The following is a 15,493-nucleotide window of genomic DNA, read 5'->3' as shown; positions in this document are numbered from 1 at the left end:
CCATGGAAGTCACACATATCTTACTAGCAGGGACAAATTATTTAAGGGGCAGGGAGGGGCCATGGCCCCCCAATATTTTTGAATTTTTTAAAAATTATATGTATATTTTTGAATTTTTTTAAATTATATTTATATTTTTAAAATTATTTTAAATTATATATATCTTTTAAATTTTTAATTTTTTAAAAAATTAAATGTAGTATATTTTAAAAGTTAATGGAAATTGAATTGTGTGACTTTTTATTTCTTTTATAAAACACAACCTTTAATTTTAACAAAGTTGGTCATCTAGATTTTTTAGTCTTATTTTGGTTCCGATTTTTTAAAAAGTTAATGCAATTTGGTTATTTTCATTAAATTTTTTGAAAAGGATCAAAATATTTTTCATCAAAATTAACACTACGATTATGTTAATTGCACCAACAAAGCAAAACATCCTTATTAACCGTTTCAATTTTCAACAAATTGAGACTAAAAAAACATTAAACAACCAACTAGACATTTTTGGACAAATAAAGAAACAAAAAAAATGATTAAACCAAATATTTATTAAGATATTTTTTATTTATTTTTCATTGTCTTTCTAATTTTTCACAAATTGTATTCATCTCTCATTCTCATGTGTTTTCATTTTTTTTGTTGAAGAAAAAAAATAGACACAAACTCATTTTTTTTTCTAATTTCTCATTTATTTTCTTTCTTTCTTGAAAAAAAAAGATAACTTTCTATCGTCTTACCTGATAATAAAATATTATTTTAAGAGTTATTAACATGATTTTTTATCTTATAAGCCTTTTGCAAATTCATTTTTTATGAATATTCAAGAAAAAAATTGTATTCTAATATTATTTTGAAAAAAAATATTTATATAGATGGAAAATAAAATAATAGATTTATTTTTTTAAAATGATAAAAGGAAGTTATTCGTGAAGATAAGAATATATACATTATACTTCTTCATATATTTTGAAACATTATACTAATGATCTAATCTAATGATCCAATTGTTTAGTTTAAGGAATTATTTTTTGAAACAATATACTAGTAATCTAATTTAATGAACAAAAAATTATATTATTTTGGCCCCTCCAAAATTTGTAGTCAAGATCCGCCACTGCTTACTAGGTAGGTCATGACAATTTGATAAACAAACATTACATGATGGTCATACCAACCAATACATTTTCTTTACAAATGGGAAAAAGACCACTTTACTACCTCTATCTCCTCAAGAAGTTAATAAGGATAGAAATATAATAACAAAAGATAAAGAAGAAAAAGAAAATAGGCAAGCTTTAACCAAGGTGTTACTTGTCAACAAAAAAATTCTTCCAAAGCAAGATGTGCATCACCCTTCCTTGTCTTCCCAAGCCAAAAAAGAAGGCCCAAAGCACAAGCAAGAGAGGAAGAGTACTCTAGAAAATAAAGATAGCCTCACCAAAGCTAGGGGTAATACCCTTAGAAAGGATGGAACAAGAGCTCATAAAAGGGAGGCGCAAATCCTCCCCCAAATCAAGTCAAGCTCCATCTACAAAGGCTTAAAGAATTTGTGGTCAAATTCTCTCCAAGGAGGGGAGGATGATGAAGGATTGACCCCAACCAAGGATGGAGGCACATGCTTAAGAAGACTAAGCATGTTTAGAAAGGAAGTTCACTAATCTTTCATCCCTTTCATTTGTGTTTTTTATTTTTGATTCCCAAAGTTGACTTAGTTGAATCAACTTTAGTTGACTTGTTAACCTTTGACTAGGTTTGACTTGTTGACTATAGTTGACTTGACTTAAGCCAACATGCTAATCTATGTTTATTTGCTTTGTAGGTTAATTAGGAGTAAGAAAGCAATGCTAGGTGGCGCATGGTGATTGGGGAGCATAAATGATGTGGAGGAGAGAGTAAAGCAAAGGCATAAAGCATAAAGTAAAAGGCATGAAGCAAGTGTACTTATGTACCTTTGGTCTCCTTTGTGTTTAGCACACTTTGGCCACTTTTTGGAGACATATGAGACACATTCTTTGTCTCCTTTTGTGCTAGAACGAAATTAGCCTTGCACACACCATAGTTAGGTCTTTTGTCTCTCATTTTTGTAACCTTATTTGACCTAGTTTCTAGAAGCTAGGGTTAGGTTTTTGTAGAGACATCCTTAGGTATCTTTTATTTTCTTAGAGGCCCTTAAACTCTTCTATATAAGGGGTGCTCCTAGACATGTAAAAAGGTTGAACATTTTGAAGTAAAAACACTCTTGTGTCTCAACCATTTGTGAGAGTTTCCTCCCTTGGGAGTGAATACTTTTAAGCCTTATCTTGCATAGCAAATAGCGACATACATCCACTCATCTTCAAGGTTGCCATGGCTTCTAGCCTAGTCTTGTAGTGGCGTGCTTCTCACATTTTTTACCATTTATTTCCTTTCCATTTTATGTTTTCTTCTTCCTTTAATTATTCTTGGTTTTCTATGGTTTATGTGCTTTTCATTTCCTTTTTGTTTTGAATCAATCCATCATCTTCTTCTCTCGAGCTTTGTGAAAGGAACCTTCATATCTAGATAGCTTGCTATCTTAATGTCCAGTGGGGATTTCACTTAGCTTTCTTAATCAACCAACACCATATTCAATAATCTTAAAAAGAAACAAGATAATCCTTCATCAGGTGAGGACCTCCACATATATAGCATTGTACCCGACCTTGCTGAGGAGAAAAGTTCATAGACCCCTAAGGCTGATGGTGAGGTCTGTCATATGGTCTCCTCTGCTCCTCGTGTCTGGGCTTGGACCCAGATGGTACACCTACCCTTTGTGACTGTTGTGGTCGCTGACCCTCTACCTCATTCTTCATCTTCTCCATCACTCTAGCCTTCTCCACCAAGGCGGCAAAATCCTTGATGGATAAGGGTGCTACCATCAAGCGAATATCACCGCAAAGTCCACTCTCGAACTTACGGCATCTCCACTCTTCATCCAGAGGCAGTGTGTAGAAACGGCTGAGGTGCTTGAACTTCTCAGCATACTCTGTTACGGACTTCCCTCCCTGAGTGAGTTGGAGGAATTATACCTCCTTGGCATATATCACACTATCAGGGAAGTATCCCGAGACGAACTTTCCCCGGAAGGCCTCCCAAGTCATAGGCTCTCCCCGTTCCTCCATGATGGACTTCATGCTAATCCACCGGTGTTCAGCTTCTCTGGTCAGCATATAAACTGTAAAAGCCAACCTGCTATCTGCTGAACACATCTTCGCATCGAAGATTCTCTCCAAGTCCTTCAGCCACTGATCGGCTGCATCCGGGCTAGTCTTCCCATTGAATTTCACTGGATGGTGCTTCAAGAAGTCCTCCAGGCTCCACTCCCTGACCGCAGGTCCTGGCTCAGGACCAAAGGCAAGTGCAACTATTTTGGTCTCTTCCAGCTGTCGGAGGGCTTCCATATGTTGCATGTGGGCCTCCTTTGCAGCCACCCTTGCAGCCTTCATCTACTGCATCACCAGCTGCTGCTGCTCGAGCGACGCTGCCTGTCGCTGCATAGATGCCTCGTGCTGCTACATCATCGTTGTGCTTTGCTGCGTCATAGCAGCTACCATCGCCTCTATTGCCTTGGCGATATCGAGTACGTCACCCTAAGAGGATTGAGGAGTCCTACGAGAAGGTGCCATAGTTCACTGGCACACAGAAAATCACATGGTTAGACTTGATAAGACAAGAAATTTAACTAGAACACTTAGAAGGACACAAAGAAAGCTAAGCGGACATCCAAGTCTACAAACCTAAGGAATGACCGCTCTGATACCATAAATGTAACACCCCATTTAATTAATAACGTAATTAAAGGAAGCGTCACACTAGAATAATATCTTAGCGCAGTCTCAGAGTTTAAAAGTAACTCCATACAAATAACCAAAACGCGTAACGGAGCCAAAAAGAAATAGTTACAAATATTCTACAGTAATCCAATTGGAAATTTAAAGGGCAGATGCTACATGGGCCATGGCCCTAAAAGAAAGACCACAAAACAGGATCCAGCCCAGGCGGCTACGCAGCGGAGTCACCATTCCCCTGTTGACCGTGAGAACCTCTCGCCTCTGCTCACATCAATAATTTGATGATCATCGCGAAAGAGAAGAACCACACACAAGACAATCAAACAAATAAAGGATGAGCTAGAGCCAAAAATATTTTATCACACAATCACATATACTTTCACAGTCCAATATACAAACATCATCCAAGCATGTTATGACATTTCAATCAAATACACTAAGACTCGACTCGACTCATCCGGATACATATAACTTGGTCGGATTCAACGGATGCTTGCACTTGTGGTGGATACCTCTGCTCACCCCCGAGCTACGTGTTACAAGTGTTACAATGAATCAATTTCCTAACACACAAGGTTAACCCTTAATGAGTTTCGGGCCTCCTACTACTCTCACCACAAGAGTCAGTCTGCTTTAAGTGAGACTAACTGACTCCTTAGAGTGTCAGGATGCAATCCTTACCTTGAATCCTTAGCAAGTTATATAGATGGGGCACCACCATGGACACTCACTAACAGGGGCCATGGAATTACGTCCCGACCATTGAAGCACGACCCTGAAATCTCACCTAGAGATTTCAAGGATTTATGCACTGACCACAACCAACCATGCTCAAACAATCGAACAATATTTATCATGCAGATAATCTTAGGCTAACCTTTATAAACCATACTCAATCATATACAAATATAGAATCAATACCAACTCATCCTTCCTGAAGCACGAATACAAATTTGTATTTCCACACCATAACCATGTCTCTTGGTACCAACCATCTCATTTAAATCTCATGTCCATTTCATACCAAAACCATTCATTCAATTTAATAACCACAGATTTCCATGCGTTTCACAAGCCTTACACTTTAAATAGAGTAGATCCATACATTAAACCGTCCATAACTACCAAACAAAGAAAAACAGCACGGCTTGCAGCGGGTCTCGCTCAAGCCAAACGCCTTCGCTCAGGCGAGGGGAGTGCCCTCGCTCAAGCTACAGGCTCTCACTTAGGCGAGACTGCGTCAAAGGGCCTTGGAGTATTCGCTCAAAACACAACTCGCTCGCCTGAGCGAGTATTCGAGAAAAACTCCTGGGCGAGGTACTGTTATTCTCGCTTAGGTGAGATGAGCTCGCCTGGGCGAAAACAGCAGGTTCCTCCCACTGTTCAACACCTACAATCTAGAAACAGCACACTCCCATACCAATCATTCAACACGATTACATACACATTCCATATTATTTTATACACGTAACAGATGGACAAACCACACACTTCAAATACGAAACTAAATGGTCTAGCTTCCCTTACCTGGAAGGGTTTAGCAGAAGACTCCTAGACCAAACTTATTTAGCACAGCAACTCCGATGCTAGCTCATGGACGACTTAAGGAGCTAGAAAAAAAAGAAAAGGCAGTAGAGACATGAGCTACCCAAAGTAACAGTAGCAGAAATTGCAAGCACGGTGGAGGGAAATACTCACGTGAAGAGGAAAACACTGGTTCGAACTCACTTGACCAAGGTGACACCAAACCCTAACGGGGCGGGAAACGGCTGCAGCTCTAAGGTTTTCTGAGGATGAGCAGGAAAAGTGAGTTAGGGTAGACTTGGAGTTCGGTTTTATCCTTTGTGCCAGCCCTAGGCCCATCTGTTTCAGAGTGGCCCTTCTAAAATAAGACATAATATAAGTGAGCCTTACAGATTTTAACGTATATATAAAATTTTCAAAATCCTTATGATGTTTATTAGCTTTTCTTTTTTTTAGTCTTAGTTAGACATTTAAATTGTCTTGCTTGTTACTTTAGAATTTTATTTTCTTGTTTGATGCATTTTTTTTATTTTTGCTTGGTTTAACATACAATTGTAAGTTTTTATAGGTGAAATTATTTACTTTTTGCTATTTGTAGTAATTAGCCTAGTGTCTAGCATTCTATTAGCATTTAGAATTTTTTTAGAAAGTGAGTTTCGTGTTTAGGTGGCTTAGATATTCATTTTTAGTCATTATAGTATAATGGTATAGTTTAAGTTAGTTCAAATTCTGATTCTCTTATTAATTTCGAATTGTCAAATATTTTTTATGTTTCTTTTATCATTTAAAAGTTGTCTAGATAGTTATTTTATTTTAGGTTCTAAAATGGTAGTTTAATACAATTTTCACTTTTAGCATTTTTGGCATGTTGTAAGCGTTAGTTTTAGCTGGTCATTTTTTTAGTTTGAGTAACATTTTGTAGTTTAAGTTGTTTTCTAGTTGGATTTTCTATTTTATAGTTGTCACACCAATTTCTTTACAATTTTTAGGCAGCATAATGTAGTTTGCAAATTTTAGCTTTTCTAGAGGAGTTTTTAATTTTCAATCATTGTGTTTTCGAAGTTTTGTTAAGAGTCAGTTTTTGATTAATTTTCTTCCATTCGAACTTGTGTAGGTAATTTGAGTAATTGTTTTATGTGCCTTTTACGGATTTCCAACCTATATTCCCTAATTGTGGTCAATTTTGTGGTGTGTATCCATGTAAAATTTTTTGACATGAGTAGGGTGCATTTCCTACAGGTTCACTGTATTTCCTTCATGATGATTAGGTAACAAACATGTAAGATACGTTGTGCCACAATTTGACTTATTCTACACGAAGAGATGCTTGAGCCTTAATTGTTAAACTTTGTGGGTTGTGGGGGAGTTTTCTTCTTTTTTTTTTTTCTACAGTTTTGTTTGTTTTATTAGTTTGCTGTGATGTTTACATTTTGTTTTGGTCTTGAATGAGTTAGAATGAGGTATTAGGTTATGTTTTCTATCTTCATTTGAGATTTTGGTAAATTTTTTCGTACTAACTTTAGGTTAGGAATTATGAACAACATTCGTATATTTCCTAATTTTGTTTGGATGCTAACGGTTCCTTTTTTAGTTTTAGTTGCAGTTCAGGTACAGTATGGAAATCACATTAGACTTCTACGACAACTGCATGTTTCGTACTAGTTTCATCTTCCCCACCTCTTTCTTAGTCTTTTCTCTCACAATTCCAATTTGCTGTCAGTTTTAATTATTTGGTTCTGTTCTACTCCATTAACATAATTTCTAGGTGTGTTGTACTTAAAACAAACTTTAGTTTACACACGAAATTTTCAAAATCGTTTTGATGTTTATTAGCTTTTCTTGTTTTTAGTCTTAGACATTTTAAATCTTTTCGAATTTTTTTAGTAGGTTCTTAATCATTCTTGTACGATTTGACAATTTTAGGTCCTTTGTTAACAAATTTTACCTAGTTTTTCAATTTCTTACGGTAATTTTATGCATTTGTTGTTTTCTTAAGTAGATATAGGTATATTTATTTGACTTAGATGATTTTAAAGTTGTGGACAAATTTGTCTTGCGGTTAAATAGTTTTAAAAATCAAATTTTTGAATTAGTGCGGTTTCCTTAGTTCATTTTGACTAGTCTTATTAGTTGTCTAATTATTGAAGTATAGACAGATTTTGTTTTTGTATCGATTCTTATTAGCTAGTTAAGTTTTTGCAATCCCTTAACATTTGAAAATTTTCTTGCTTGTTACTTTAGAATTTTATTTTCTGGTTTGATGCACTTTTTATGTTTTTCTTGGTTTAACATGAAATTCTAAGTTCTTATAGGTTAAATTATTTACTTTTTTCTATTTGTAGTAATTAGCCTAGTGTCTAGCACTCTTTTAGCATTTAGAAATTATTTAGAAGGTGAGTTCTCCATTTAGGTGGCTTAGATATTCATTTTTAGTCATTATAGCATAGTGTTATAATTTAAGTTAGTTTTAAGTGTACTTTTGGGATCTCCCTCGTCAAATTTTGATTTTCTAATTAATTTCGAATTGTCAATTTTTTTTTTTGTTTCTTTTATCATTTAAAAGTTGTCTAGATAGTTATTTTACGTTTTAAGATGGTAGTTTAATACAATTTTCACTTTTAGCCTATTGTAAATGTTAGTTTTAGCTAGTCATATTTTATGAGTTTGAGTTACATTTTGTAGTTTGAGTTATTTTCTAGTTAGATTTTACTATTTTATAGTTGTTACTATAATTTCTTTACAATTTTTAGGCTTGCTTAATGTAGTTTGCAAATTTTAGCTATTCTACTGGAGTTTTAAATGTTATTTTTAGAGGTGTCAATTTGGCCCCTAGTCCATGGGCCTTGACCCACTCTTCATAAAGTCCCCCCAAATGAGGGGGCAAAAAAAAATCTGCAGCCCCCAAAGCCCCCTCTCTAGTGGGTTAGGACTGGGGCTAAGGTGGGTTCCCCCCCCAAATAATACTACATTAAGACATAGTAAAAGATCAAGTCAAGCAACCCGGACGGGCCCGACGACTTAAACAGGCTCGACGACCTGGACGGGCTCGACGACTGGGACGAACCCGATGACTAGGACGGGCCTGACGACTAGGACGGGCCCGATGACCAGGACAGGTCTGACGACGCGAACGGGCCCGACGACGAAGACGAGCCCGACGACCCGGACGAGCCCAACGACCTGGATGGGCCCTACGACCCGGATGGGCCCTATGATCCGGACGGGCCCGACGACCTAGACAGGCCCGATGACTCGAACGAGCCCGACGACTCGAATGGGCCCGAGGACTAAGAAGCCAGACGACAAAGACGTGCTTGACGACCCGAAAAGGCTCTACGACTCTAACGAGCTCAACGACACGAACATGATCGACGACCCGAACAGGCCCGACGATCATAATAGACCCGACGACACGGATGATTCGGTCGAGCCCGACGACCTGGATGGGCCCAACGAAACGGACGGGCTCAACGACCAAGATAGGCCCAACAACAACCGGGCCAGACGAGACGGACGAGCCCATCCGCGTTCTCGAGCCTGTCTGGCTCGTAAGGCACGACTGTGTCGTAGGGCCTATTCGGGTCGTCGAGCTTTTGGGTCGTCGAGCTTGTGGGTCGTCGACCTTGTCATGGTCATCGGGCCCGTCCAGGTCATCTTGCCCGCCTAGTTTGTTAGTCCTGTCCGGGTCGTTGGGCCTGTCTGGATCATCGAGCCCGTCCGGGTTGTCAGGCCCTATGACTCGGACGGGTCTGACGACCCGTTCAGGCCTGACGACCCATACAGCCCAACGACCCGAACAGGCCTGATGACCCAAATGGGCCTAACGACCAAGACAGGCCCGACGACAAAGACATGCTTGACGACCCGGAAAGGCCCTATGACCCTGACATGCTCAAAAACCCGAACGTGATCGACGGCCCTGACGGGCCTGACAACCAGGACAGGCCTGACGACACAAACGACCTGGACGAGCCTGACGACCCGGATGAGCCCGACGAAATGAACAGGCTCGACGACCAAGACAGACCCGACAACCAAGATGGGTCAGACAATAGAGCACATGGACGGGCCCGTCCACGTTGTCGGGCCCGTCCGGGTAGTAGGGCCCGTACGGGTCGTCGAGCTTGTAAGTCGTCGACCTTGTCAGGGTCGTCGAGCTAGTCAAGGTCATCGGGCCCATCAGAGTCGTCAGGCCCGTCTAGGTCATCCTGCCCATCTAATTTGTCTGTCCCGTTTGGGTCGTCGGGCCCGTCCGGATCGTCGAGCCTGTTTGGATCATCGGGCCAATCTAGGTCGTTGGGCCTGTATGGATCATCGGTCCCGCCAGGTCGTCGAGCCTTATGACTCGGACAGGCCCGACTACCCGAACGGGCTCGGCGACCCAAATGGGCGTGACGACCAAGACGGGCCCGACAACAAAGACGTGCTTGACGACCCGGAAACGCCCTACTACCCTAACGGCCACAACGACCCGAACGTGATCGACGACCCGGACGGGCCCGATGACTAGGACAGGCCTGACGACACGGACGACCTGGACATGCCTGACGACTCGAATGGGCCCGACGAAACGGACGGGCTCATAGACCAAGACAGACCCGACAACCAAGATGGGGCCAACAACAGATGGGCCAGCCGACATGGGCGTGTCCGCCTGCGTTGTCGGGCCCGTCCAGGTCGTAGGGCCCGACTGTGTCGTATGGCCTGTGATAACGCTGTCGTTGACGCGATCAAATTAATACTACTTATCTATAACAACTTCAATATTGTTAAGAAAGTAGTCAAAAAAATAGAAAGGGTAAAGTAACCCTAAGTCGTCTCCCAACGAACACAGAATTGATTTCTAACACATTAGTTCTTATAAAACTATACAAAAGGGTTAATCAAATAAAATAATAAAAATATGGGAGGATTAAGATAAAAAGATAAAATAAGATATAAACAATAGTAAAGAAAATAGATTGATTCCATTGCTTTTTCAAAATAGATTCATCATCGGTTATCTAAAGATTATTGCTCAATTAATTATTGTTGTAGATTTACAAATTAATCAATGTAAAGTCTCAATTAATTTGTTGGCGTTCTCACTTTTAACCAAAGTACAGTCTCAATTAAAAGTGAGAACTTTTAGATTATCCACTGTAAATACAAGCAAAGTACAATCTCAATCAAATTTTACTATGCCTAATCATGTCTATTCTTTTATCTCCTCACCAAATAAAAAGTTTAATTAATCAAAGTAAAGTCTCAATTAATTTTCATTAGAGTAAATACCTTTAACCAAAGTCAAGTCTCAATTATTGGTAAAAACTCATTCAATCACATGAAAGTTTCTAAATAAAATCAAAGCAAAGTATCAATTAGATTTAAAAACCCTTGAACTCATATGATCAACATGCATATAGATTTAAAATCATTACTTTTTACGTGATTCAAAGATAAAAGACATAGATGAATTAAAACCTCAACAATAATAAAAAGAACAAAGAAATTAATTGATCTAACCTCAAAATCCAATTAAGAAATTACAATGGAATCAACCCAAAAAGTTTAGAACTCCATGAATGCAAAATAAAGAGAGAAAAATAGAGAGAAGAAAAGAGAGAGAAAGAAATTAGGTCCCCCTAAGGGTTCCTCAATTTCGACGTGCCGAGGTTGTTCCTTTCTGCTTCTCCCTTGGTCTCTTTATATAGGAATTGGACTGGGCTTTTCTGTTGCTAAAATCTCTCAAATATCTTTTAAAATAAAGATAAAGATAAATATTTAAAAATATTTGGAGAGATACAAACTATTTGACAAATATAATTGGTTGATAATATCAATATCTAATATAATTAAATTAATTAATTAATTAAAGATATATGATAAATTATCACCAATTAGTATTTGTATTAATTTTCCAAATCAACCCTTTGCAATCTCCTTAAATTATCTTCTAAATAATCCAATATCTTCAAGATATATTTGTTTGTTGTGGAACTAAAAAGATTCAAGAAGATCTTGTCATATTTAAAAAGATTTGGTAGTTATTATCTTTTAATATTTTATGATATAATTAAATAAGATAATTATTTAAAAATATCAAATAAAATATCTAAAGATATATTTTCCCAAATTATCTTCTATCATAAAGATAAAGAAAACCGCAACGTCCAATTTTTCTTTCCTCTCTTGTTGGTTTAGCCAAACTTCTTCAATTTTTCAAGCTTTTCTTGCCGTCTTCATGCAATGCTTGGCTTGGATTTTTGTGCTTTTGATAATTTCTTATTCTTGGATTTATCTTTAAGGTGTCATGAAGCTTTAATCAATTTATTTCCACACCTCCATGAGCTCAACTTAGCTGCAGCTGCACTAACACACCTCAAAATATCCAAAGAATATTTATTCAACTAAAAAGCTATTTTTAACATGTTTTTGTATCTCATGCTCAATAAACCCAATAATAGGAAATCCCAATTAAATCAATCTTTAAGCACACAAATTCAATTAAATACCCAAAATTAAACATTAAATGAGGGCAAAAATACGCACTCATCATAACCACACACTTATCATTTTGCACTCCTGGGCAAAATTGAGCAATTTCAAAACTTTATTCTGAGGTATTTTACTTTATAGCAACACTGGATCAAAGGAATGAACCTTACTTGAGACAAATCAATATTCTAGAAATTAAGTTATCATGCATAAACAAACGGAAAGATTCTATTTTTCACACATGAGTTAATCTTTTGAATTCACAAGACAATTAATTATGAAAGAAAGCACTCAAGTTAAATGTGTATTTTCTCACCAAAATTCGCTCATGTGTTTTGGCTTGTGTTTTCACTCAAAATACTCATGCAAGTAAACACTTGTAATACTTAACAAGACTTTAATATTCACAGACTTTCAGAAAATATGCATCGAAAGATCATGAGGACTCTTTTACAGGTTATAATGGGGCCAAGGCAATGTAGGAAAAATTTTAGGATTTTTGGGTTTTTGAAATTAAAATATAGAAAGAATAATTGAGCATAATTTCAAAAACAACTCTTTTGTGTTTATTGCTTGTTGCTCTCTCTCTTTTTTTTAGAAAGCAATTATTTTTTTTTTCATTTCAGCACTTTTTCATCAATAATTTTTCCTTTTGCCATTTTTATTAATTTATGGGTGAGGTACTCACCCACACACTTTATTCCTCAACCATTCCTGACACAACCCACTAGCTCCTCTTTCTTCATAAGGTAGAATATGGTCTTTTTCTTTTCAAGGTTATGCAATAGGCTTAAAATAAGAAAAAGAGGTTTAAAAGCTCAAAGGGGATACCAATGGATTAATATCAAGGTGGGCTTATTTGGCCAAGTAGCTAAAAACAAAAAATACCTCAGTCATATCAAATCATGCATATTCACCTAAGTTGCAAAATAAAAGAGTCAAGCTAAACATTTGAGTATAAACAAACATGAGCAAGTCACTCAAGAAAAAATAGGAATGGCACATGGTGGTCCATTCTTTGCATTAAGGCTCAAGACTCACAAGGTCAAAACTCTTTAACAAAATATTTAATCAAGAAATTCTCAAATAAACTCAATTAGCAAATCACAGAAACAATCCACTCATATCAACATGACTTTTATTTTTCCAGAATTATGATCATCCTAATTACTGAATCAAATCCTAAAAATCCAAAGTCAATATGTTTTATTGAAAGCAGGAAAATATTTTTGGTGGATTTCTTATGAGACATATTGTTTAAAAGTTTCACTTAGTAAAAAGTTAATACTTTCACAATTTTCTCAAAAAGAAATCACAATTTTTTTTCTTTTTAAATGAAAACAAAAACAAAAACAAAAAATTGAAAAACAGAAAAAAGAAAATTCTACCTACAGTTTGTCTTCCCCACACTTATTTCTAAAAAAATGTCCTTGATAGACTTATTTTGGGGAGGAAACGAAAAATCTTGTGACTATTGGCTCAATCTGGCCATATGTCAAAATTTATTTTCTTTAATTTTATAAAGTACAAGTCAGCTTGTACAATTTTATTAAAGAAAACAAAAACACATATTTTTAAAAAACTTTTAATATTTTTAAAATTAAAAACAAAAACAAAAAACAAACATGCATGCAAATTAACTTTTCTATCAACAATGATTTCAAAAGAATTTGAATCTAAGCTTTTTACCTGTTGCAGCAACCTTTCTTCTTTTTCTGCAGTCATGTCAACAAAGATAACCACTGAAAACCTATTTGCATCATTCACATCAACAAACTTGATGTGTGGAGTGTGTGGCTTCAACTTAACTTGAGCATCATCAGGTGCATTCGAATGGTTAAGCGGATCATCAGTAATCCTTGTAATCTCATCTTGTGAGCCAAAATTTTCACCTGGTGTTGTTGACTCTGTTGCTTCATCATTAACCAAGTCAGTTGCAATAGTAGATGCTTCAGCTGCATCTTCGAATATTGTTGGCTCTTCAACTGCACTTGGTTCCTCTATTGTATTATCCTTACAACTTTGCTCTTGAAAATGATCATTTGTACTCATATCCTCATCAACGGGTACAACTTTATGTTCACATTGAGCAACATCAACATATCCATCAGTAGATATGTTTGTGTGAGAATCTTTAATTTCTTCATCAGCAACATCTTTAACCAAATTGATATGTCCATCAGTAGACATATTACTATGACAATCATTATATCTATCAATAGATATATCAATGTGATGTGATTCCGCTATTGGTTTTTCAGACTGACTCTGCAAGCTTTGTGTGGCGGCATTCATCATCTCTTTTTGATCTGTCTGATTCATCTTCATCATTTCAGTCATATTTTCATCATATCTTCCAAAGTGACCTTTCTCACTGCATCATTCATTAGCTGACTCAAGTCTTCAGACATTTGTTCAGCTCTGATGGCCAACTTCAGAAGCACATCTTTGATTTCATGACAAAATACGTTAAAATCTAGATTTTCAGGAAATCTTTGATGGGGTTGAGGGGTGGTATTAACAGTTACAAGTAATTCTATGAAGTTGTTTGCATCCCTCAATGTAAGACCCGAGAAATTTGAATAATTAAATAAATAATTATTTAATAAATGTGGGTAGTAGAAGCCTTTATGACATTTAATGCAAATCGATATGACGTGAAAAAGTACTAGCTCAAGTGGTTGAGAGTACATGGTTGTGTGAAAGAACTTGGGTTCGAGTACTAAGTATGTCAATTATATGATATTTTAAAATGTGCATTATTTTAATGTTATGATTGAATGTGAGTAGTGATAATGTAATCCTAATATTATAGGAATTACCATGAAACATGTGTTGGTTGAATTGGTTGTGCATTGACTTTGTAATTAAGGGGTTGTGTGTTTAAACCTTGCTAAGAATGAATTAAACTTTCTTTTTGCCTAATTTTCTTTTGGCAAAAATATGAAAGGGGAGAGAAACCCTAGCTGCAAAATGGGCAGCCTAGGAGGCTGAGAAAACACCTTGTTAATGACTATTGAATAGTCATTAAGCCTCCTTTATACAAATTTTCGTTTTAGAGAGTAAATAGGATTTTTACTCTAATATTTGGGGGGAAAAGCAATGGTAAGAGTGTGTAAACTGATGTTGTGAGTGCACTGGGAAAGGAAGTGATCAAAGCAACCATTATCAGTATAGGCACAAGGGTTTCGGGTCAATTTGGTGGTGAAACAAATGAGCACTTATGGGGAGCACGAAATAAGCTTGGAGTTTTCGAATTGAGCAAGGATCAACAGGTTAGGGGAGCTACTATATTTGTCATATTAAATTGTATGATTTATGTGGTATGTTGTATGATTGGGTGACTTTTCTGCATTAAAATTCTACTGGTTTTGAGTTTCTGGAAATTTCAACCAAAGTACAGTCTCAATCAAATTTACTATGCCTAATCATGTCTAGTCTTTTATCCTCACCAAATAAAAAGCTTAATTAATCAAAGTAAAGTCTCAATTAATTGTAGTTAGAGTAAATACCTTTAACCAAAGTAAAGTCTCAATTATTGGTAAAAACTCATTCAATCACATGAAAGTTTCTAAATAAAATCAAAGCAAAGTATCAATTAGATTTAAAAACCCTTGAACTCATATGATCAACATGCATATAGATTTAAAATCATTACTTTTTACGTGATTCAAAGATAAAAG

This window comes from Vigna unguiculata, chromosome 10 (assembly GCF_037176805.1).
Source record: "Vigna unguiculata cultivar grain cowpea cultivar isolate G323 ecotype 2 chromosome 10, ASM3717680v1, whole genome shotgun sequence".
Taxonomy (NCBI): domain Eukaryota; kingdom Viridiplantae; phylum Streptophyta; class Magnoliopsida; order Fabales; family Fabaceae; genus Vigna; species Vigna unguiculata.
Note: the sequence above shows the minus strand (reverse complement) of the source record.